This window comes from Scomber japonicus, chromosome 12, assembly GCF_027409825.1.
Source record: "Scomber japonicus isolate fScoJap1 chromosome 12, fScoJap1.pri, whole genome shotgun sequence".
Taxonomy (NCBI): Eukaryota; Metazoa; Chordata; class Actinopteri; order Scombriformes; family Scombridae; genus Scomber; species Scomber japonicus.
Genome location: NC_070589.1, coordinates 29061237 through 29085920, shown reverse-complemented (window position 1 = coordinate 29085920; position 24684 = coordinate 29061237). Strand labels below are relative to the sequence as shown.

The following is a 24684-nucleotide window of genomic DNA, read 5'->3' as shown; positions in this document are numbered from 1 at the left end:
AATGAGTTTGACACCTCTGACAATACAGCATTGAACTTTAAACTATGCATTTTTATTAATGTATTAAGTGGGTGGTATTTGTTTTGGTCTGATTGTTTGTTCAAATCTGAAAATGTACCAGACATGATCATTGGTCCCAAAATCCCAAAGCCAAAAACATTCCCAACTTCAGCCTCACCATCAATAACTCTGATCTCTCTCCACATGTCCACAACCTTGAGTCATTTTTTGACAGGAGCCTCTCCTTTTGAACACCACGTCAAACAAATCACCAAAACTGCCTTTCTCCACATAAAAAATACAGCTCATCTCCTCCCATTATTCTCCTTCTCTGCCGTAAAAAACTTTGATCCATGGTTTCACCACATCTAAAATTAACGGCTGCATCGGCATTCTTTATGGTACAAAGTCCTAAATAAACCAGTTCATCCAAAACTCTGCTCAGACGCTCCTACATCACCTCTGCTAGCTCCTCCGTGTCCCATAACGGATCAAATTCAAAGCCCTCCATAACCAGACCCCCCCCCCCCCCCCCCCCCCCCTTCTACCTCACTGACCTGCTCCACCACCACCACCACCACCACGCTCCTTTCCCCACAGCTGCCCATCTCATCTGATGCCAACTTCCTGTCTCCACTACTCAGGACCAAGGCCCAAGGACCAAGCACCAGACCCTGGGGGTAACGGAGCCTCCTCCCATAGCTGCCCACCCCTCCCGCCCCCTCCCTCTGGCACTCTCTACCCAAACACATCCGAGACTGCACCGATTTGTCACTGTCAAAACTCACCTTTTCAGAAAGTGTGACTAATGATGTATGTTATGTTTTCAGTTTTTAATGATGATTATAATTTATGTAATATGCCTTTGAGTATCCTGAGTATCCTGAAAAGTGCTCTATAAAGAAAATATACCATCATTATCATTATTATTACTACTACTACCAACACAGACATGCACTACAATATTAACTGTTGCATTTTGGTAACCTTTATTACATGTCAGACCAGTCATTTCACTCTTTACATCACTCCTATAGTGCAACTTTTGAGCTTTAATTTCATATCTGGACACATCTGGATTCATTCATATCTGGATAAAATGATTAATTTAAGAGATACTTTCATTTACACTTGGTCACAGATGTACTATATATCTTCTCAGCCATCCATGTCATGCTTTTCCCAGGCTACATACAAATCAGGGGTAGGACCTACTCCAGTCCAGAGGCTGCCTTAGCCTGATGTTCCTGAAAGTGTTTGGTAGCTGCCAAAAATACCAGAAGATTAATAACTTGTGCACTTGGCAGTTTAGTTACAACAATAACAGTTTAGCCTATTGTTTCCTATGTGATAAGAAGAAAAATGATGATTAATCTGAGTGTAATTTCAGCTGTTATTACACCACAACACACACACACAGCGGATTAATCCTGTAAAGTAAGTGTTTCCAGAGAGCTGCGATTAATGTTTAACTGGGGAGTAATACAGATGCATCATGAGACAGATTCATTTACTTTTTTTTTCCAATGTGGAAAGGTGAAAATACAAATCGTGTTCCATTTACACTTGGCTTTAGTGGATTCTTGGATTTGAAAATATCAAACTATCTAAAAATCTGAGAGGAAAATATAAATGGATTAAAAAAAAATTTAAATTTTAAAGTATATAAATCAGATCTCTACCTCTCTACTTCACTCTTTCCCTTTTTGACTTTCTTTCACCCTCCCCGCCTCTTTCAACCCCCCTAGACTGTTTTTTTTTTCTTCTTCTTCTTTTTTTTTTTTATACCTCAGCAGATGGCTTCAAACACCAGGTAGCCCCCATGGGAGCCTCACGAGGAGGTCCTGGACACTCCAGGCCTGCCTAAACCGCAGAGGGTGGGACGCGTGGAATGGAAAAAGGAATGGGCCGAATGCATTTATACATTACTCGGATTCCAGCTTTTAATGCACGGTGTGGCTCAAAGCAAAAATGGAACGCAGTGTGAGGGGGAGTGCTGGGGGAGCGAGGGACAGAGAGTGGGCGAAAGAGAGAGAGAAGGGGAAAAGAGGGGAGAGAGGGGCAGATACCAGGAGAGTAGATTTCTCACAGATCTCATTCGCATTTTGTGTGATAAGAAAGGAAGTAACGGCTTCAGATGAGGAGGGGGGGGAAATTGCAAAGGGACACGTATCACCTTCCTTTACATTGTGAGAGGCGGATCACAGAAAGCACAGAGGAGACGGAATGAGACGAGAGCTCCTTTTGCAAAGGATGTGAGGAAGACGTCTTGAAATGTACTCAGGATAACCTGCCTCAGATGTGTATTTGTGTAAAAAAAATCCTATTGAACATTTAACACTTTCATACTTGAGGAAAAAAATTAAAAGTTCACATCATTCACTTGTTTATACATTCTGAATCAATTTTATTTACCAGGTGCAATAAAAAGTGAAGGAGTTTTGTCTGGGTGACACTGACGCAGAGACAGACTGACAGTTAGAGTTTTGGAAGTAAAAGTAAATCCTGACATACATGCTACAGAGCAAACACACCCCGAGGCACAAGAAGTGTGTAGAAAGACCGCCCTGAGACTCCGAGCTGCACAGGTTTGATCCCTGCTATCGTCATGTGTGCTCATCAGGACATAGTCAGGCTTGCATATTTTTAGCCTGGTAGCTTGTTGTGAGAAAAAGATGAAATAAAAGCTGGAAAAGGAATGTTGTAATTTGTTAGTATCGCTAGAAAAGTTTATCAGAATAGTTTCAGGTTATGACAAAAATCTGAAAAAAGAAAAAAGGTATATTAAGCAATTGGTGACCAAAATTCCTGCATACTGTTACCAAGATAAAACGTTGGCAAACATTCCCACTGGAGGCTATTATTCTCTCCTTTTGGCTCTACATTGGCTTGGCTTGTAATGCACCTGCATGCAAACAGGTTATTTAACCCTTTACATAATGTTCAGGGTAACATTTGACCCACATTTGAGAGCTGTAAAAATACCCTATACACATTTCCTCTAGGTGGACTTGACCCCAAATATACAAAAATGGAAATACAATGCATCTTTTTTCTTTTTTTGTGCAGCTCATATACATTTTTGTGAATGCAAATGTCTGAATTTGACCTGTATTTATAACAAAATTTAAAATCAGCATTCAAATATGTTGCTCTATTCTTAATATTCTATAAAACATTCTCCTGGACCATAATATAGTGATTGTGAATGTCTTTTTTTCCATAACTAAATAAATAGAATACACTCTTCATTAAGGATGTATATGCTGTATATACCCTGAGAAAAAAAAAATCAGATGCATATTTACATTGGCTTTCTCTGTGTAATGCACCTGCATGCAAACAGATTATTTAACCCTTACATACTGTTCAGGGTCAAATTTGACCCATGTTTACCCTATACACATTTCCTCTATAGGTGGGCTTTTCCTAATGTGAGCCTGAATATACAAAAATGGAAATAAAATGCATCTTTTTTTATGTTTTTTGTGGAACTGATACACATTTTTGTGTATGCAAATGTCTGAATTTGACCTGTATTTATAGCAAAATTCAAAAATCAGCATTCAAACATGTTGCTCTTATTCTTAATATTCTATAAAATTTTCTCATGGACCATAATATAGTGATCGTGAATGTCTTTTTTTCCATACATAACTAAATGGAATACACTCTTCATTAAGGATTAAATCAAACATGTATTAATGACTGACTGGGAATTCATGAATGTGAATTGTATATAAACTAATTATGAATGTGAGTATGAACAGTACTTGTATGTAAGGGTTAATCATGCAGGTAATCTGTATTTATAACAACATTCAAAAATCGGCATTCAAACATTCAACATTCAACATCTCTATTCTTAATATTCAATAAAATAGTGATTGTGAATGTATTTTTTCCCCCATAAATAAATAAAATACACTCTTCATTAAGGATTAGATCAAACCTGTATTAATGACTGACTGGGAATTTATCAATGAGAATATGTATGTAAGGGTTAAGGAACTGTAATTACATGCAGGTAAATCAGATAATGCTTATCTGGTTATTTTAAATCCAGGTCAGTAATCCGATTTCTCAACAACTATGGCTTACTTATTTAAATAAACTACTGATAAAAGATGGTTTGGGCAAATTAAGTGTGCAAAATATATAAAGTTGACAATTAAATGTGACAGTGAGGTAAATACTGTGTGGTAGGTTCTCTGGTCAGCCAATCACAAAGCTTTATATTATGGGTTTAAAATTGAATTAATCTCTGGTGCTCTCTCAAAATCTATGTTGAAATAATTTAAATAACATAACAGCTCAGATAACACAAAGATAATGAATGATTGATGATGCAACTACATGGTTTCATTGATAGTGGCACGTGAAGACTTTTTAACCGTAAAGAAATACCCAGATGAAACCATGCATCACTCGCTCTATGAACCAAACAGCGTGCTCAGTAGAAACCTCGACCAGCTGAGATAGCTAACATGAATAAACTGATTCATTGTGGATAAGATTTGTTTCAATAGTAAAACAAGTCCTTTCGCAGGGGTTGTGACACTCAAAAAGATTTATCTGGTTATTTACAGATGTCTCTTTCATAATGTAAGTCTATGAAGAAAATGCCCTTTTGGGCCCGATAGCATCATGTGATGTTGTAATTAAACGCTTTAGCCACTATGGCAAATTGACTATAAAGCCCAGCACTCTTCCTGGGAGCTTGATTTGGTCACATGATCAAAAAAAAAAAAAAAGACATAGGCACAATTTTAGAGTAGTTATTGTGAAACTAATACATTTTTGATCTGTGGACTAACAATGATTCACATTTTGATGGAAGAATGGGTTGCTGAGGATAATACTGGAGATTCCTGCCTAGCCTGGTACTATACATCACAAGAAATGATTGATGGCTAATATTGACATATCCATTACCTGATTGACAGTCATTATGAATAAACCCCCATATGAAACACAAAAAGGTACTTTATATTTGTGAGGAAGTCTGCAGTGGTGATAAATTTCTCTCTTTGCCTCTTTGCCTTCACTCTGAACAATTGCTCCCTCCATAAAAATTAGGCCAACCAATTGCCTCACAGATTTGTCTCCTCTCTCTCTCTCTCTCTCTCTCTCTCTCTCACTCTCTCTCCTCCACCCTGGTGCCTCTGCGTTAGTTTCACAGCCACAGCTGTGCAAAAGCAAATTTATTATCAGCCTTAGTATTTCTGACAGGCTATCCAGCAGACGCTCGGGGTCCTTGAAGTGCAGAAAGGCCTTCCCATCGCTGCGCTCCCCTGCCTCCCAGCAGGTCTGCAAAGTGAATTTACTGCCACTGTCAAAACTTCTGTCAGTTCTCAAAGGGTGAGAGAGGAGACAGAGACAGAGAGAGAGAGCGCAAGAGAGCAATATGGGACTTTTTTTTTTTTTTTTCTCTCCCCCTTCCTCTTCCACAGATGCCCGGACATGCAGTCTCTCCAACCCAGAGGGGCCTTTGAAATCAGCTTGCTCGTTAATAGTTGTCTCATGGAGGCTAGGAGAAAGAAACGCTTGACAGAGTCTGAATGGAGACACCAAAGCTTCGTTTTGTCAAGTACTGAAATTCTCATTTTCACCTTCTTCTTACCGTAGCAGAAAAAAAGGAGGGGAAAAAAACCCCAAAACATTTCCTGCTGCATTTCCGTGCCAATGTTTTCTCTCCCACTTATTTTTTTTTCTTCTTCTTGCAAATTCAAGTCAAGTCATGAACAAGTTACTGAGCGTATCTTCAGACGCTGATGAGAAACACAGTCTGTTGCGCTGGAAATTAAATGTTCCATGTTTGAGTTATGTTGTGTAAAGAAAGCACATAGATTTATCATCATTTTGGCTCCAAATATATAAAATGTGTATATTTCTGTTAAGTCTTCTCGGGTTTCACATTTTAAACTTGGAATTCATGACGGAATGACTCCTCGGTACATCCATGCGTCATAACTTCTGTTTATGATATAAAACAAAGGATTGTCCCCTGATGTCCTTTTGTTCACAGAGACAGCAGATCTCATCTTTTTTTTTTTTTTTTTTTTATTCCTCTGGTGAAAATATGGGGGAAATTTTTGGTTTAATAAATGCATCTTGGCCTGTAACTGACAATTGTTTTCACTGTTGATTAATTGGTCTATAAAGTTGCAATGTATCAATTGTTAGTCGTGAATGATGAAACATACCAAATAACATGCCAGAGCCAAATGTGATGTCCTCAAATATCATGTTCTGTCTGACGAACCTTTCAAAAAACCTAAGACAGGAAAACAGATAATGCTCATATTTAATCCTCCTGTTGTCCTCGAGTCAAGGAAGGAAGGAAGGAAGGAAGGATGGAAGGGGGGAGGGAGGGGGGGAGGGAGGAAGGAAGGAAGGAAGAAGGAGGGAGGAAGGAAAGGAGGGGAGAAAGGTAGGGGGGAGAAAAGAAAAGAGGGAGGGAGGAAGGGAGAAAAGAAAAGGAGGGAAGTAAGGGAGATGGAGAAAGGAAGGGAGGAAAGAGAGGAGGAGGGAGGGAGAAAGGAAAAGAGGAAGGGAGGAAAGGGGGAGGAAAGAAAGGAGGGAGGGAGGGAGGAAGGGAGAAAAGAAAAGCAGAGAAGAAAGGGGATGGAGAAAGGAAGGGATGAAAGAGAGGAAGGAAAGAAAGACAAGGAGGGAGGGAGAAAGGAAAAGAGGAAGGAAGGAAAGAAGGAAGGTAGGGGAGGAAAGAAAGAGAGAAGGAGGGAGGGAGAAAGGAAGGTTGGGGAGAAAAGAAAGAGGGATGGAGGAAGGAAAGGAGGAATGAAGGGATAAAGAAGGAAGGAAAGGAAGGAGGGAGGGAGGAAGGACGGGAGGGAGGAAGGGAGGATGGAAGGAAGGAAGGAAAGAAAGAAAGAGAAGGAAGGGAGGAAGGAACAGTCAAAACATATCATCAACATATTCTATCAATGAATTATTTAAACACCAGATCTATCTTTTCATTTATCTACCTGAGAATATATCTATAATTTTCATGTGTCTCAATCTTAATCCCCAATAAACAAACCAATGACTTGATAATGAATCCTCACGCAGCCACAGAGCAGTGCTGCTGCTGCTGCTTGGCTCTATAAGGGCTTCCCGGAGGAGGAGGCGGGAGGGGGGGGGGGGGGGGGACACTCGGGGGGTGAAAACAACCCTGTACTTTAAAAACAACTCCAAAAAACGTGGAGCCATTCATCCCTGAGCTTGCCCTCTCCCAGCCGCATACCTTCACGTCCTGTCTCAAAGGCATCCAAACATAAAGGCGGAGACAGAGAGACGGGGCCTGCGCTAACAAAGGGCCCCTGAGCAGCCTCCCCCTTTCACACAGCCCAATAAAAAACCAGAGAGAGAGCGAGAGAGAGAGAGAGAGAGAGAGAGAGAGAGAGAGATCTTCACCTCCTCACCTTCACCCCTATTTTTGTTAATGGTGTTTCTTTATTGTGTGTGATCACCTCAGAGTGATAGAAATATTTAGGTGTGTGTGTGTGTGTGTGTGTGTTTGTGCTTTCCTTGTAATTAGGGATGAAGTGAGGGGTAAAGCCACCCAAATAAAGAAGGGCATTTCTCACCTTTCACCTTTTTATTTTTAGGAGTATCTGGGGGCCTTAAGGAGGAATTCTATTTAAACTATATTTGTTTTCACACTGGAAAGTAAATATACTGTTAAAAAGCTTCTTCAGCAGCTTTAATTGGCAGCGAGTTGTAGATTCGCTATTATACCATCTCTGGTCTTTAAACAACAAAACTCCAACTTGTTCTTTTTAAAGTTCTTGTTGTCCTCGAGTCAAGGAAGGAAAGAAGGGAGGGAGGAATAAAGAAGGAAAGGAGGGAGGGAGGAAGGATGGAAGAAAAGAGAAGAAAGAGGAAGAAAGGAAGGAAAGGAGGAAGAAAGGGAGGGAGGAAGGAAAGACAGAAGGGAGGAATAAAGAAAGAAAGGAGGGAGGGAGGAAGAATGGAAGAGAAGAAGAAGGAAGGAAGGAAAAGAGGAAGGAAAGGAGGGAGGGAGGAAGGAAAGGAGGGAGGGAGGAAGGAAGGATGGATGGAAGAGAAGAAGAAGAAGGAAGGAAGGGAGGAAGAAAGGACGGAAGGAAGGAAGGAAGGAAGGAAGGAAAGGAGGGAGGGAGGGAGGAAGGAAGGAAAGAAAGAAGGGAGGAATAAAGAAGGAGAGGAAGGGAGGGAGGAAGGAAGGAAGGAAGGAAGGAGGAAAGGAAGAAAGAAAGAAACATCCAGGCTGCTCTTCTCGTGTTTTTGATAGAATAAAATAAAAACCTTAATATTTTGACAACTAGAATTTAAAAAAATGCCACACACTGAATGGATGCTCCCAAAAATATGTTGTCATTGGTTGTATCATCAACTTTGGGCTTGTATTTGATGTACATGCACCTTTAAATCTGGACACTGATCCATGAGGGACAGGAATCACATGTGATGCAAAAGTTTGTACTTGACGTGAAATGATTGAAGCTTTTTTTTTTTTTTTTTTTTTACACTTTTTTACCATTTTTTTATGGAAGTGAATCTTGAGTTTCTTCAAAGCCAAAAAAAAAGTTCATCTATAAGCATCCAAAGAGCACCTGAACTTTTATTTTTGACACCAACGCAGTCTAGTTTCATCATGGTCCTCCTCTCATTTATCTTGTTAGAGCTCTTAACATCACTTTCTGAGAAAAGAGAAAAAAAAAAAAAAGCTTTGTAATTCAAGAATTTACTCTTCTTCTGTTGTTGAACTCCTTCTAAACTGCTCCGGCTATGTGTCCCTTAAATACCACCAGAGTGTAGGGTAATGTAAAATGTGTTGTGAGGATGGGGCAAATGAGGATGGGGCAACCCTGAGAACTCAACTACCCAAACAGGCCGAAACCATTCACAGTCAATAACACTCCACCAACCCTCCACCAGCCCTCCTCCAACCCTCCACCAGCCCTCCACCAGCCCCCCACCAACCCTCCACCAGCCCTCCTCCAACCCTCCACCAGCCCTCCACCAACCCTCCACCAGCCCTCCTCCAACCCTCCACCAGCCCTCCACCAACCCTCCACCAACCCTCCACCAGCCCTCCACCAGCCCTCCACCAGCCCTCCTCACAATGTCAAGGTCAGCAATAAAACTCTCGATATTAAAAGCCTGGACAAAGGGAACTTCACAGGGTTACAATTTATGGCCATTTCTGAAGTGAGCTCTCAGACACTGTTGTTGCTATTGAAGAGCGAGTGCTTTCATCACTGGCACAGCAACCCCCCCCGCCTCCTCCTCCCCCACCCCAAAAAACCTTCACCTTGTCATTACTTGTTTGTCGCTTCAGTGAGTATTTATCCCAAGTAGAAAAACATATGTGAGATCTAGTTCCCTACTCTGGATTAACCCTCCTGTCGTCTGTTTTGACCCTTCCTTCCTTCCTTCCTTCCTTCCTTCCTTCCTTCCTTCCTTCCTTCCTTCCTTCCTTCCTTCCTTCCTTCACCTTCCTCTCTTCCTTCTTTTCTTTCCTCCCTCCTTTCCTTTCCTCCCTCCTTTCCTTTCCTCCTTCCTTCCTCCTTTCCTTCCATCTTCCTCCATTCCATCCTTCCATCCATCCTTCCTTCCTTCCTTATTTCCTTCCTTCCCCCCTCCTACCTTCCTTTCTCTGTCCTTATTTCCTTCCTTCCCCCCTCCTACCTTCCTCTCTTCCTTCTTTTCTTTCCTCCCTCCCTCCTTTCCATTCTTCCTTCCTCCCTCCCTTCCCTTCTTCCTCCTTTCCATTCTTCCTTCCTCCCTCCCTTCCTTCCTTCCTTCCTTCCATTCTTCCTTCCTCCCTTCTTTCCATTCTTCCTTCCTTCCTTCATTTTTCCTTCGTTCCTTCGTTCCTTCCTTAAAGGACAACAGGAGGGTTAAACTAGATTTTATTTTATATTTATATTATTCTGGTGTTTCTCAAACTAACTTTGAAGGCTGTCAGCTTTAAAAAACAACAAAAAAACTCAAAATCCTCGGTCACGACATAAGAATGAAACTAAATTTATGCCCAGTAAGGTTTACTAACCAAAAGTCTTTTAGTAAATGTACTGTAATCACATCTACAGTCTGCCAAGTTGTCAATGGTTTGGAGAGGTGAAGTGTAGACGCCTGAAGTCATGCAGGCAGCAGAAATTAAGCGTACTGCAGAAATATGAGGGTTGAAGTGTGGCATCCTCTCCTCTCCCATCTTCCCATACTATATATTTTGTTCAGAAGGTTTTGACTGGCTCGCTGTTGTTGGCTGCACTTCTTCTACTACACTAATTTCATCAGCAGATGTTAAACTTCAGCTTCATAGAAGAAGAAGAAGAAGAAATGTGAGAGAAAATAGTGATCCCTCGTAACTCTAAAACAGGAGGTGAGAAGACTGTAGCCAGCAGAGGTCCTACTTCATATTTCATGCCTCCTACTGTGCTAATGCCCCCCCCCCCCCCTCTGTCCGTGCACCACGAGGAAATCATTTAACATATTTCATGTTTTTGTTTCATGAGGTTTTGCTCGTATTTTCAAGTGGGGGCTAACAAGGAATGGTCTCCAATAAGTTTAGTTTGAAAAAATATAGATGTGGGCTTTTTTTTTTTTTTTTTTGTTTGGAGGCCTTAAAATTTAAGAGAGGCAAAATTGGATTTCAATTTCAACGTTACGTAATCAAAAAACTGCACAGTCGATTAGGACAAGAGAAGAAATGATTGGGTGCTGGTGAGTTATTGAGTGTCCCTCTTGTTTAAATTTGTGTATTGTGCCTTTAATGCAGAATACAGGACCCTGGCAATATGCTTTAACCACAACATGAAAAGGGACATTGAGTTCGAGGTAACTAAATCTTTAGTTAGCAGTATTTGAACTCATGTGTGACTGCTGTTGCTCTTCGTAAGTTCAGTTGGTTTTCTCTCACCAGAAGTATTCAATCTTTATTTTTAGCGTTTTTTTTTTCTCACTGATACCCTCACCCTCAGTTTAGGAACAGAGGATTCAATACACTTTAAAAGCTCTGTTTATTTGTCTTATGTTAAACATAAAAGTGCTGCCATGCTGCTACCTGCTGCTAAAAGGCAAACAACCTAATATGACCCACCTTTGTACCCCCCCCCCCCAACACACACACACACACACACACACACACACACACACACACACACACACACAGGTGTTTCTAGTTACTCTCACTGATTAGACCCCTGCTCAGCCTGAAGTTACTTGAGTTCACCAAAGTCTGTGTAAATTCATTTCTGCCCTGAAACCTTTTTTGTCTAGAAATTAAAAAAAGAAAAAAAGAAAAAAAAACATATGCAATGTGATTAATCAAATGAGTAGAAAAGACTAAAAGACAAAACAATTAGGGAAAAAATAAAAGTCAAAAGTCAATTTACAAAAGTGGCTCGGATTAGATCCAGCATGTCACTTTATCCGAGCCTTTGTTAATTTCCTGGTTAGGTTTTTGTAATGCTATTTCTACTCATATCTCACACCTACATTTCATTTGGTCAGGTCCGAATCACTTGATCAGTTCTTGAACTTGGTGAATTTTCTCCAAGGTGCATCAGTCACATGAGGACTTCAGCTCAGTGAGGTAGGGTCATGTGACAACCTTGATTCTTTTTACAGCTAGTTGTTATCAACTGTTAAATTTGCTCATCGCTTCAATTCAAGGCTCATCTGGCTACAGCAACCATTTTTATAAACTTGTGGAGTACACCTACAGTAGTAGTCGGGTCGGATTGAGTTCCCACCACAAACAAGTGTTCATTTGGGGCTGAACCAAGATCACCACCTCTTAAGTTATTTTGGTCCACGCTCCAGTACGATGACTGTGTTCACTCCTGACCAAACAAATCATTAAATGAGGAAAAGGTGAAGCAGAGTTCAATTTAACCAGACTCAACAGTGCAGATGTGAAAACACCCTCAACTCAGTGCACATTAATAAATAAGTGTTTTTATATATATATTTATTTCTAAACTACAAATGATTCACAGTCACTGACATTAGTTTTTATCTGTTTAACTGCTTTTATTACCTCTTTTTAGATGAAGGATGATTTAGGATTTAACTTAAAAAAACAGTTTGTAATACGCTGAAGAATAAACTATTTAGCTGCTGCTGTTGGTGTGACCTGTGACAGCTTAAACAAGCCCCAGTCCTGCTCCTCAGTGCCTCAAAGAAAGGAAACTGTGTACAAGCCAAGCTCACAAAAAGTGTTTCAGACGGCAAAGCTGAGAGAAAACAAACAAATAAACAAACATGCAGCTCAGTGTGTGTGTGTGTGTGTGTGTGTGGTGGTGGTGGTGGTGGTGGGGGTGGGGGGTTACGACTTGCATGGTGCAGACTACACCTTATACTTACTGCCTGTCAAAGCTGTTGGTCTCCTCCCCCCTTTGACCCGGACCCTCCCCTGGCCTTGCTGCTGGAACAAAGCCCCCGCTGTGTGAGCCTGCTCTGGGGAGTTGGCCTGAGCCTGAGCCGCCTCCACCGTGGCTACGATTGAGGCCATCCGGGCAAGCTGAGGTTAGGAAAGGAAGGTGGGAGGGGGGGGTTGGGCGTTTGTAGGAGGGGCGGGAATGATGGATGGGGTGTGTGTGGGAACCATGCCCCGACCCGCCTGTCCACTTGTGAAAAGGGCCAGTCCGCTGCCAATTTGCAATGCAGATCATACCCCTCGCAAGCTCACTTTTGGGAAAAAGCACATCAATGGCTGGCATAAAGCAGCCCTCCGCTGATGGCAAATGTCATTCCCATTTTGATTCTTGACCCCCTTCTTCTTCTTTTTTTTTTTTCTCAAACCTCCCAAAATAACCCTCCCCCCTCTTTATTGTGTGCTTCAGTTGCAACCAGCGCTCTGTTCTGGATTGCCACATTAGACTCTAAGAAGAAGAAGAAGAAGTAGTAGAAGAAGAAGGAGGGGGTAAAAAAAACAAAGTTCAGAGCCCCCATTCACATCAGGGGCAGTAGTTGTCATTCACACGGAGATGGTGTGAAATACGTCAGGATAAGAATGAGAGAAAAGGAGCATTTGGAAACACCCCCCCCACCCCCCACCCCACCTCTCTGTTCGATGAGAAGCGAGCGTTGTTAACTATCGCGGTCATTATCGTTACATTCTAATTTGTCACTAAGCCATTTAACTCCGGCAGCTAAATAAATAGAGAAATAACAAAGCCGGGGCTGGCACTGCTGTAACTGGTGGCCTTGGTACAAAAGAAAAAGACCCTTTCACATAACTTGTCCACTGAAACGCAAATAAGGACAAATCAGGAATAAGTGAAAGCCTCCCTCGTGGAATTTCGTATCTTTTCAAGGTCCTGTGGGATGCAAAGAAATGGTCACATGGTCACACATACAGATGAATAAATTAAGTTTTAGGGGTTTGACAGCTTTTTACTTCCCAGAGAAAATGTTGCAGGTGCTGAGGGTGAAAAGTCAGAAGAGAAAAAGACAAATTTCTCTGGTAAAATAGTGCTTATAAAGATCGCTTGATGTTAGATTTCACATATATTTAGATGTTTGTTGACAGCTGTGATTTTTCTTTTTTTTTTTAATTTTATCTTCTATCTATCTAACGTCTTATCTTGATTTAATTCCATCTAGCAAAATATCAGGCTGTAGCAAATAAATCAAACAAATCAAGCTATTTTTGTACATTTAAATCAAAGAGAATTCAATTTGTCAAACTTTAGTCAAATGTAAAAGAGTGCTGATGAGTGCTGAATAAAATAAAATCCCATCTATGTATATTCATGCACAAAAAAAGATTCTTATCCTTTCTACTTAGAGCTCTTACAGAGATTTGACTTGATTAGCTGGTATAATTTTCATTCCAAATACATTTTAGGCCATTTGGACTCTAAGTACTCCTGTTTAATCTCTCCTCAAACCTTTCTTTGTATCCTTGGGGATAAAATATAGTTATATGGCTGCTATTATTACAGAATGATTGATCACTACCATTAGCTCACACTTATTTATGATCTCAGTCCCCAGAATAAGGCTTGAGACAAAAGGGTGGGAGAGCATTTGTTGTAAAAGCTACCTCAGTGTCCTCTTCTTAAAACGCTCTTAACCCTCCTGTTGTCCTCGAGTCAAGGAAGGAAGGGAGGAAGAAGGAAGGAAAGGAGGGTGGAAGGACTGCTGGAAGGAAGGAGGGATGGAAGGAAGGAAGGAGGGAGGAAGGAAAGGAGGGAGGAAGGAAGGAAGGAAAGAAGCAAGGAAGGAAAGGAGGGAGGAAGGAAGGGAGGACGGAGGAAAGAAGGACAGAAGGAAGGAAAGAAGGAAGGAAGGAGGGAGGGAAGGAAAGGAGGGAGGAAGGAACGGAAGGAAGAAAGGGAGGAAGGAAAGGAAGGAAGACAGGAGGTAAGGAAAGGAGGGCGGAAGGAAGGAAGGAAGGAAGGAAGGAAGACAGGAGGTAAGGAAAGGAGGGCGGAAGGAAGGACGGAAGGAAGAAAGGGAGGAAAAAAGGAAGGAAGGGAGGAAAGAAGGAACAGTCAAAACAGACGGGGTCAATTTGACCCGAGAGGACAGGAAGGTTAAAAACTTATTTTTATAGTTCAGCTTTTAACTAACGAGTTCTTTCTGACCTTTATTGTAATTGAATTGTGAATATTTGTGTTTTTGTTTGTGAAGCACTTTGCAAATTATTCGTCTAATACAGGAAGGACAAGCTAAAATTTGGGACACCACACTTCTTATTGTGATTTCTTCGTGGTTCATTGCTGCATCTCATCATGAGGCCCAGTAAAGCCAGAGTACAGTAACTGGAACAAATGTTCTTCTTTATGTATTCACTGTTTGTATTTTATACTGTAGACTTTATACTTTCTATTGTCTGTATTTATTTAACCCTATATAGGGTCAAAAGTGCCCCCTCCATCCCAAAAACATGATTTATTTGCTCAGTTATATTAAGTCTGTGTCAACATTTTCTGTCATTGTTTCTCCAGAGCAGTTTAATTTGAGTGTCCCAGTTAGCCTTGGAAAGCAGAGTTTTCCCAAGGATCCATTACAGTGCATGGCTGGAGCCCAGTTTGTTTTCATTTCAAAGTTTGGATGAATTCCTCGCTGAGCCCCCCCAGGATGAGGTCAACGCGCAACATAATCAATGAAAAAACAAGATTTCTACAGCAGTCAGTGGCCTTGGTACACACACACATAGCGTAATCAGGAATCCGCTTATTGGTGTATTCCTCTGAGATGCATATGTATACGTTGCACCGTAAGGGTCAGATCTCACGGTCGGGAGCGGATTGGGATTCAACCGACACCACCACGTCAGCTGCTCTGTGAGTTGAACCTGAACCTGAATATTACAAACTGCCTCGTTTATCCCCTGACGTCCCAAAAATGAGACGTGACGCGATGTGTAAAATGATGGACAACTTCAATTTATGAAAGTGATTTGAACTCTTGATGGGCTGCGTGACTTATTAAAGTAATTTATTCCCTTATAAACTGAACTGGGTCAGATTGAGTTCACAATCATAATACAATTATGATGAAAAATGGCTCGAGTCAACTCTGCAAAAGAGTGCTTTCACTATGAAATGTCCATTTTTAGTCTTGGAAAAAAATAACAAAAATTTCAGTTATCTATTGTTTTCATGGAACAAACATTGTTATAACTTTTAACCTACTTTTAATGAGCTGAGGCGGTTTTTTTTATACCAAGCTGAATCTAAGCTTAATGTGCCTCATAGCTCCAAACGCCAAAAACACCTTTTTCATGACTCAGTAGCTTAAAAAATAAAGTGTCTGTGAACTCTGCGAGGATGCAGAAGGATCTATTTTCACCTCTTAGAAGTGGCATCATTTGGAAGGTGGAAGTACACGCTCTAAATCGCATCCCGGTGAGCTGTGTCGCGGCTTGAATGTCATCACCGCCAACAAACCCAGCATGGCTCTTCAAAACTCCCCTCGCTGCCTCCTGTTACCGCTCGGCCACTCTCAGCACCATTTGGCTTCCGCAACATCACATCCTTTTCAAGTGTTTGTGTTTGGCTCAGTTTGTCTAGGTTACACTTTTGGGTGCTTTGAAGCACTTAGGGAATAGATGAATATGTTTTTTTCCCCCCTCCTCCTCATTTGGCATCTTTGGCAAGAGTGAAAATATGGTAAGTATGCAGGATGTCAATAATTTAGTAGACCCCTCGCTAAGAGCTTCAGCTTGCAGCTATCATCCGGACGTGTCTTAGGTTTTGATCTGAAACCTTTTTTTTGTAATTGCTCTCAAATCTCAACTCATTCCTTTTCACTCTGAAGTTTTTGCTGTCACGATCCTGTCAGAGAAAAAAAAAGAAAAATCACTCTTTATTTTTAACTTACCGACTTACTTAGTGAGCTATTAGTGAGACCAAATTATTGAGATATTGACCACGGCTAATTTGTGAGTTGCGACCATGTCAAAAATGCTTAGACAGTAAATAACTCTAAACCCGCAGATAATAAGCCCCTTAGTTTCCCTCTTACAGCACCACTACTGTCTGAGCTGCTTAACTCAATTACTGCAACATTTTTCTGCAATGCTCCCCAAGCAATTCCCCTCCTGGACCATCCAGGGCTGGACGATCCCTGACATGCATGTAATCTGGAACTTGTGCAAAGGGATCATGTGAGTGTTTGAATATGAGGTGGAACGAATTTAAATTGTGGTGAATGGGGGTTAAAGGGAGGTGGGGTGACGGGTGGAGATGACTTATTTCTTGTGACCTTAAAAAAAAAAGAAGGGGGGGGGGGGGGGGTTTGAAAGGAGAACTTAATCTTTGTTCAACTCCAAGGTAATAGAACGAGGATGGACATAGTCTCAAAATGCTTTTAGAAAAAAAAGTAGCCTGAACTATTGCTGTCAAGCAGTGATAGTAGGGGGGGAGTGGGGAGTGGGGGGTAACATAACAGACCTCTGTGACCTGTGTAATAGGCGCATCACTCCAGAGTCAGTAGGACACCAATAAAAACATCAGTCACACACTGGAGGTCAGGACCAGAACAGACAGGCAGAAGAATGGTGGAAAAGAAAAAGGACACTGAAAATGTTTTAAAGGGACAAACAGCTGAAGAAGAGAACAAAATATGACTCTGGAAGTTTGATTAGACCATTTTTTAAAAAGCTACATTTATTAGTAGAAAACAAGGATTTGGAAAAAGGAAAAAAAAACAGGGCCATGCAGCAATTTTGGTATCATGGATACAGCCTGAATTGCAGGTCACATGATGCTGCAAACCAAAAACAAACCAAAAAAAGAATAAAGTCTCCAAGAGCCTCTACTATTGTTGCAACCTTCATGTGTGCAAGGACGACACAAGGATGCACAAGCCTTAACTTTTTTTTTTTTTTAAAGCATATGCTCCTCAGCCATTGGAATGAACTTAGCTTCACCTTAAAACACAGCCTCCAGCTCTTGTAATGCATCTGTGGCTATCAGTGTTCAATGACTGACAGCTACACTGCTTTTCTTTTCACCAGACACGTGTGGCCCAAACTGTGGACGGTCAAATTTAACTCACTAGCTAACCCTAACCCTTTTTTTAACTTTGGAGGCTCTCATGTGTGTCGTTTTTACACTGTGACCATAGACTGTATAAAAGAAATGGACGTAACATCCGTGACGTCACCCATTGGTTTGTGGACTATGAAGCCAATAGTTTCGAATCTAGGCAGCGCTATCTTGAAAATTTCAGATGCATGCTGGGAAAAATAAAAACACGGATTCTACTTATATGGGCATGAGGCGGGGCCATGGGCGGAGCGGGGAGGTTGCTATGGTTTCAAGGGCTGGATCTCGAGGACATTGGTCAATCAACCTGTCAATCAGGACGTAGCCACGCCCTAATGCATACCCTGCTTTATCGTCACATATAAAATCAGGGAGGCCAAAATGTCCCAAATGAACATCATACTGCATTGAAGAAGGCTTTAAACTAGCGATTGAGACCATAAACACATTTTGAAAACGTTTACTGAGGTTAGAAATCAAGTGAGAAGTTGGTGAATTCTCCATTGACTTGTATAGAGACGATCGCCCCCTGGTGGCCTTTTAATAGAATGCAGTTCTAAGTTACTTCCACGTTGGCTTCATTTCAGAGGACCAGAACTCCCCTTCTGGTTGTGATGAGCTTGGTGGATTATAATTGAAGAAGAAGACATTAAACTGTCTGTTGGAAACTCAATAAATATTCCTTTTTTGGCAGTTGATGAATGGTTTAAGTACAGCACAGTCAGGATAATGCTACTATCATACATCGCTAAGGGGTTTATGGAAATATAGTGTTCATTGCAACTAAAGTAAAGGTCAGGCAACACTTGGTTTAAGGTTCAGTAAAGATCATATTTGTGGTTAAATAATAAAAATGTCAACACTGTCTACAAATTTGAGACAGGATGTAAACCTAAGACACCAAAGCCAAAATGTCTATACATTCATCCACCACACTGACGTCCAACTTCTGACTTTTCGTTGCACTAAAAGAACGTTACGCACTCCCTGCTCTGCCACTAAATGTACTGTAACTCACTAATACTCACGAATAGCTGTACATGAACGTAATTCTTAGGAGACACAAGGTTGGAGAAGGGGGCTGGTTTTTGCGGGCACAGTTCTGCATGTGTATATATATGACTGGTGTGTATGGCGTGTCACAGTGTTGGCTGTGTGTGTTCACAGGAAACGAGGAGCACCCCAGGGCTCCGTTTTTGGCCTGGCTCAGGCTCCAGGAGGGGAGTGGAGGGGGGGCAAAGGGGGGCGAGGGTGGAGGGGGGGGGTCTCTCCAAGTCTGGAAAAACAATTCCCAGAGACCTGCAAATAGCCAAAAGCAATACAGCCACAAGGAAATCTTGGCTACTTTCCAATGCTAACAATTAAAATGAGCAATGTGTTAAAAACCAATGCAAGAGGTGGCAAAGCTTCATCAATCCACGACAATGAGCTCGGGTGATATATATTTAAAAATACACTGTGCATTTCAGATAAGAGACACACTATGGGTCCTGAATGGTTAACAGGAGATACAAGACAGCCCTGCAAATATTTAAATATTCAGCGGATTAGCTAATGGAAAACTTTACACTTTGTTTTTTGATTGCATTTTTGTAATATGACAAGTCGCTGGTGTTATGAAACATATATTTTCATAAGCGGAGTTAGATTATCAAAGCAACACTCCAGCAGCACGTCTTGAGGGACTCGGAGGGGTTTTTTGAATTGTATTGATTATGCAGAAGGATCAGGGATGAAGTGTAGTTTTGATGAACAGTGATACTAAGAAAAAATTGATTCAAGTGAACTTAAAATGACATCAAACATTTTTCATGCATGATACATGAGGAGTAAAAGAATAGACAGATGCAGAGTGTTTGAAGAGTAAGGAAACCTACTGCATGTCTACATGAAAATAAATTATCTCCAGGGAATATTTACTTTTGATATCTTATTGATCTTATTCACCAGATAACATATTTATTTCCAAATCACAGTAAAACTCAGAGGTAGGTAAGATTAAAAATGCAATATAACTGACCTCAATCCACATTATTGTTGTTTACTTATAGTTTTAATGTTGGGTAGCTATACACTCTAAACCAGTGGTGTCAAACATGCGGCCCCTGGGCCAGAACTGGCCCGCCGAGTGGTCCAATCCGGCCCACTTTCTTTTCCTATCTCCCTCCCTTCCCTCCTTCCATCTACCCTTCCTGTCTTCTTTTCCTTCTTTCCATCTGTCCTTCCTCCCTTTCATCTTTCCTACCTTCTGTCCTTCTTTCCTTCCCTCATTCCGTCCGTCCATCCTTACTCCCTTTTTTCCTTCCATCTGTCCTTCCTCCCTTCTTTTCTTCCTGTCTTCTTCTCTCTTTCTTTTCTTACATCTTTTTAGTGGTCTGGCCCACCCATCATATCAAATTGGACTGTATGTGGCCCTTGAATAAAAATGAGTTTGACACCCCTGCTCGAAACATTCTAATATATTATTCACTTCCTGTCCTTTATATGTTTTTCAAAGTAAAGCGCTCAAATGTAAATCTAAGTATGCACCATTTATTATTAAAATAAATACTGTTACTGGCATTGCAAGCTAAAACATTGTGTCACCATCTTCTCTCAGAATAACTGAAATAAAAAAAAACCTTAACTTGTGACAAGGTGTTGGAAAAGTTGGGTGACAGACAACAAAAGAGCCGTCAATCAGTTAATGCAAAAGTGACTTTATCTGTCAAATCAGATCAGCGTGTCACAGAAGCCTATCTTTAACCTGCAGCTCAAGTACGAACCCAGAGAAGAAAAATACACTATAAGTCAAATTTGTTTTTATTATTATTTATTTTACTTTACTCATTTATTAATCAATCAATCAACCTATCTTTATTTATATAGTGCCAAATCACAGCAAAAGTCATCTCAAGGCACTTTAATCATTTTTTAAATCAAAAATGGACAAATTGCATCTAATACTGGCAATAACAATGCGTGTGCCTATGACTGATAGCAGATCCAGCTACATTTGTGATACCTCAGATATCAAGCCATTTACACTAGGTTTAATATGATATTATTATAGAATGGACAAATTGCATCCTTATTCATTCCAATTCATCTAGAAATTTACTTTTTCCTAAAAATATCTCAAATTTTTACATATCTAACATCTTAATGCATCTACATTTCAGATTGTTGTTTAACATTATATAGGTGTCCAAAAATTACAATGACATTGTCAGAATATACAGAGCACTTGGACATAGTTGACCCTTTTCCCCTTCCTTTAATATCTAGGAATAAAAGAAGAGAAAGAAAACCTGTATTCACTTACATTATAACAGTGGGAGCACTAACCAGAAACCAGTATGAGAATTGGGTTGGCTTCTACTGCACAAATATAGTGCTGTAATTTCTTTTATTTAGAGATTATAAGAAGGGTTTGCCAAAAATCTTTTTCCTTAATGATCCCGAGTCACAGATTATCTTAATGCTGAGATACTACAGGAAAAACTTTGTCTAATTGTCTTCTACCTTCTTCGCTCTATGTGTGCTCAAAGTGGAATTTCCTTTTTTGGGGGGAGGGGGGTTAACAATGCTTGTGCCTATATGACTGATAGCAGATCCAGCTACATGTGTGATACCCCAGATACCCATTTACACTAGGTTTAATATGATAGCAGGTTGAAATAATTCAAATGATGCAAATAAAAGTTTACATGCATTTGCAGTGACATGAATATCAACTGCTTTTGTACATGAAAGATCATAGAAGAAAAATACACTTTAAGTCAAGTTTTTTTTTTTTTTTTTTTTACTTTACTCATTTATGAATCAATCAATCAACCAATCTTTATTTATATAGTTCCAAATCACAGCAAAAGCCATCTCAAGGCACTTTACATTAATCAAGAATGGACAAATTGCATCTAATATTAGCCATAACAATGCTTGTGCCTATATGACTGATAGCAGATATCAAGCCATCTACACTATAGGTTTAATATGATAGCAGGTTAAAATAATTCAAATGATGCAAATAACAGTTTACATGCATTTACAGTGGCATGAATATCAACCGCTTTTGTACATGAGAGATCATGTTCTGCAACAGTTGTTTTTCCACCACACATACTAGTGATTTAAATATATTGACACGTTTATTGAATTGATGAAAGAGTCTTTTAGACAAGTAACTGATAATGAAGTTAAATATTCACCGTTGAAATATTGGTACTTCCTGTCTTGGTAGCATACTGCACTCCCTCCACCTCTGCAAACACATTTTAGATCAATCCTGAACCTCACAGTCAGGTACACACACACACACACACACACACACACACACACATATACACATTTTTGATGCTTTATTTGTACACACACACACTCTCACTCTCCCTCACACACACACACACACACACTCAAACACATACACAGGCACATGCAACATCTGTCTGGCTCCCTAGGCAAGCAGCAGCCCAACCAGACATGCCCAATGAAATATGCATGACACGCTAGCATGTGATATGTCAAAAAGAAAAAAGAAAAAAAAAAACACACCATCTACCTCCTCTCATCCTCCAGTGGCTCAGCTGTTCATTCATTATACATGGCTATTCCATGCACCTCCACTTTGTGCATATTACTGTACCTACCAATATCTACTGTATCTGCCCTGCATGTTCCACACACTGCTACTCAGAAAATGGGCTTTTACTGTATATTAAGTAATATTCTGACAGTTTATGTAAATAAATGCTCTCTTCTCCCTCAAAAATATACAGTGCTGTTACAGTATACTGTATAATGCAATAGCACTTCTATCTATACCAGGGGAGTCAAACTCATTTACATTCAAGGGCCACATACAGACCAATTTGACCTCATGTGGGCCGGAACATTAAAAAGAAGGAAGGAAGGAAGGAAGGAGACAGGAAGGAGACAGGAAGGAAAGATGGAAGAAAGGGAAGAAGGACAGACGAAAGTAAGGAAGCAAAAGAAGGGAAGGAATAAGAAGGGAAGAAAGAAAGAAGACAGGGAGGAAGGAATGACAGAAGGAAGGAAGGAAGGAAGGAAGTATGGAAGGAAGGCAGGAAAAGAAGACAGGAAGGAAAGTGGGCCGGAGTGGGCCCCTCTGCGGGCCGGTTCTGGCCCATGGGCCGCATGTTTGACACCCCTGATCTATACACTGTTCAAGAAAGTTTCTACAATTTGTGTTGCAAATGTAAAATCCAGTTTCAGGACCGGTTCACAGGAAGTCTCAAAGCAATTTAGCTTGGAGTCAGGAGAAAAACTCAGGTTGTTGTTTCCAAAGAGCAAAAAAAAAAAATGTAAAAAAGCATCAGTAGTTTGTACCACAGGTGTTTTAACTTGACAGAATGGCTCTTAGCTTTGCAGTATGTAAAAAAAAAAAAGAGCACAAGCTGGGGGGAAATGATTGGTGCTGTGTGCTTGAGCTGGCCGCTGTCTTCCTGTCATTTAAATATAGTTAAGAAGTGCAAGTAGGTGCTCCTCCTGTGCATCAAAGGACATTAGCATAGTTGGATTTTGTTTGTTTTTTCAACACCACCAAACCAACCAAACTGCTGGGCACCTTTTGAGTGTCTTTGAGTTTTGGCATCCACTTCAACACAAGACAAGAATGTAAATTTCAAATTACAAGTTTGCCAAAACCTTTGATTGAGTTTTCAAAATTTACATGAAAACTTTGCAACTAGTTAAAGTTAACCCTCCTATTGTCCTTGAGTCAAGGAAGGAAGGAAGGAAGGAAGGAAGGAAAGGAAGGGAAGGAAGGAAGGAAGGAAGGAAGGAAGGACAGAAAGAAGGAAGGATGGAAAGAAGGAAAAGGAAGGAAATAAGGAAGGTAATGGGGAGGAAAGAAAGAGAGAGGTAGGAAGGAAGGACATAAGGAAGGAAGAAAGGGGATGGAGGATGGAAAGAAGGAAGGAAAAAAAGAGAAAAGGAGGGAGGACAGACAGAAGGAAGGAAGGAGGGAGGAAGGAAGGAAGGAAGGAAGGAAGGAAATTAGGAAGGTAATGGGGAGGAAAGAAAGAGAGAGGGAGGGAAGAAAGGAGGAAGGGAGGGAGGGAGGGAGGAAGAAAGGACAGAGGAAAGAAGGGAGGAAAGAGAGAAGGAGGGAGGAAAGAAGGACAGAAAGAAGGAAGGATGGAAAGAAAGAGAGAGGGAGGAAGGAAGGACAGAAGGAAGACAGGGGGATGGAGGATGGAAAGAAGGAAGGAAAAAAGAGAAAAGGAGGGAAGGAGGAAGGACAGACGGAAGGAAGGAAGGAAGGAAGGAAGGAAGGAACAGTCAAAACAGAGTCCATTTGACCCAGGAGGACTACAGGAGGTTAAGGAAAGACTGGAATATAATCTATAACATACAGAGAAACTTGTCTATGCCTGTCTATACCTCCTCCAAACTGGACTATATACTGCAGTGCGGTCTTCACAGAGATCCCTGGCAGAAGCATCCAGAAGCTTCGGTACGTTCAGAGTCTGCCAGGAAAACATGAACACAATGAAAACACCCATTCTGTTTTCATCCGTCTGGCTCTTTGTCTTCCCCTTCAGGGTTGATTACAAAGTCCTGCTCCTCACATAGAAATCCATCAACGAACATGTGCCTCCCTATCTACAGGAACTGATCACACCGCAAACTTCCACCCGCACTCTCCTCTCGCACCCTCAGATCTGTCAGCAGCTTGCTCCTCCGGGCCCCCGGTACCAAGCTCCGCACCATGGGGGATCCAGCCTTCTGGTGAGCTGCAACACTCTTGTTCTAATTTAGAAAAAAAAAAAAAGCTTTTCTATTCTGGATGGGATTTTTTTATCTTAACTCTTTTATCATTTTCTTTATGTTATATGTTTTTTAACACTGTAGCATACTGTATAGCACTTTTAGAGTCAAGTCTTTACACTCCCAGTCTCCCAGTCAGCTATAGAATAGATTTTAAAGTTCTGCTACTGGTCTACAAATCACTGAATGGTTTAGGTCAGGGGTGTCATACATGCGGCCTGTGGACCAGGACCGGCCCGCCGAGGGGTCCACTTCGGCCCACTTTCCTTCCTGTCTTTTTTTCCTTCCTTCCTTCCATCTGTCCTTCCTTCCTTCCACCCATCCTTCTATCTTTCCTTTCTCCCTTTCATCTTTCCTCTCTCTTCTTTTCCAACCTTTCCTTTCTTTTCTTTCTTCCTTCCTCACTTTTATTTTT

The 24684-nt window shown here is 40.9% G+C and overlaps 2 protein-coding genes across 2 annotated transcripts in view; both read right to left on the bottom strand.

Moving 5' to 3' along the window:
- Positions 1-24684, bottom strand: part of LOC128369424 (cyclin-Y-like) — a 274201-nt gene that overhangs the window by 125454 nt on the left and 124063 nt on the right. The gene's annotated exons all lie outside the window — the stretch shown is intronic.
- Positions 21264-24684, bottom strand: part of LOC128369425 (cAMP-responsive element modulator-like) — a 154499-nt gene continuing 151078 nt past the window's right edge. The window contains exon 4 of the transcript XR_008322011.1: positions 21264-21290. The gene's annotated coding sequence lies outside the window, so the exon portion shown is untranslated. The remainder of the gene's footprint in view (positions 21291-24684) is intronic.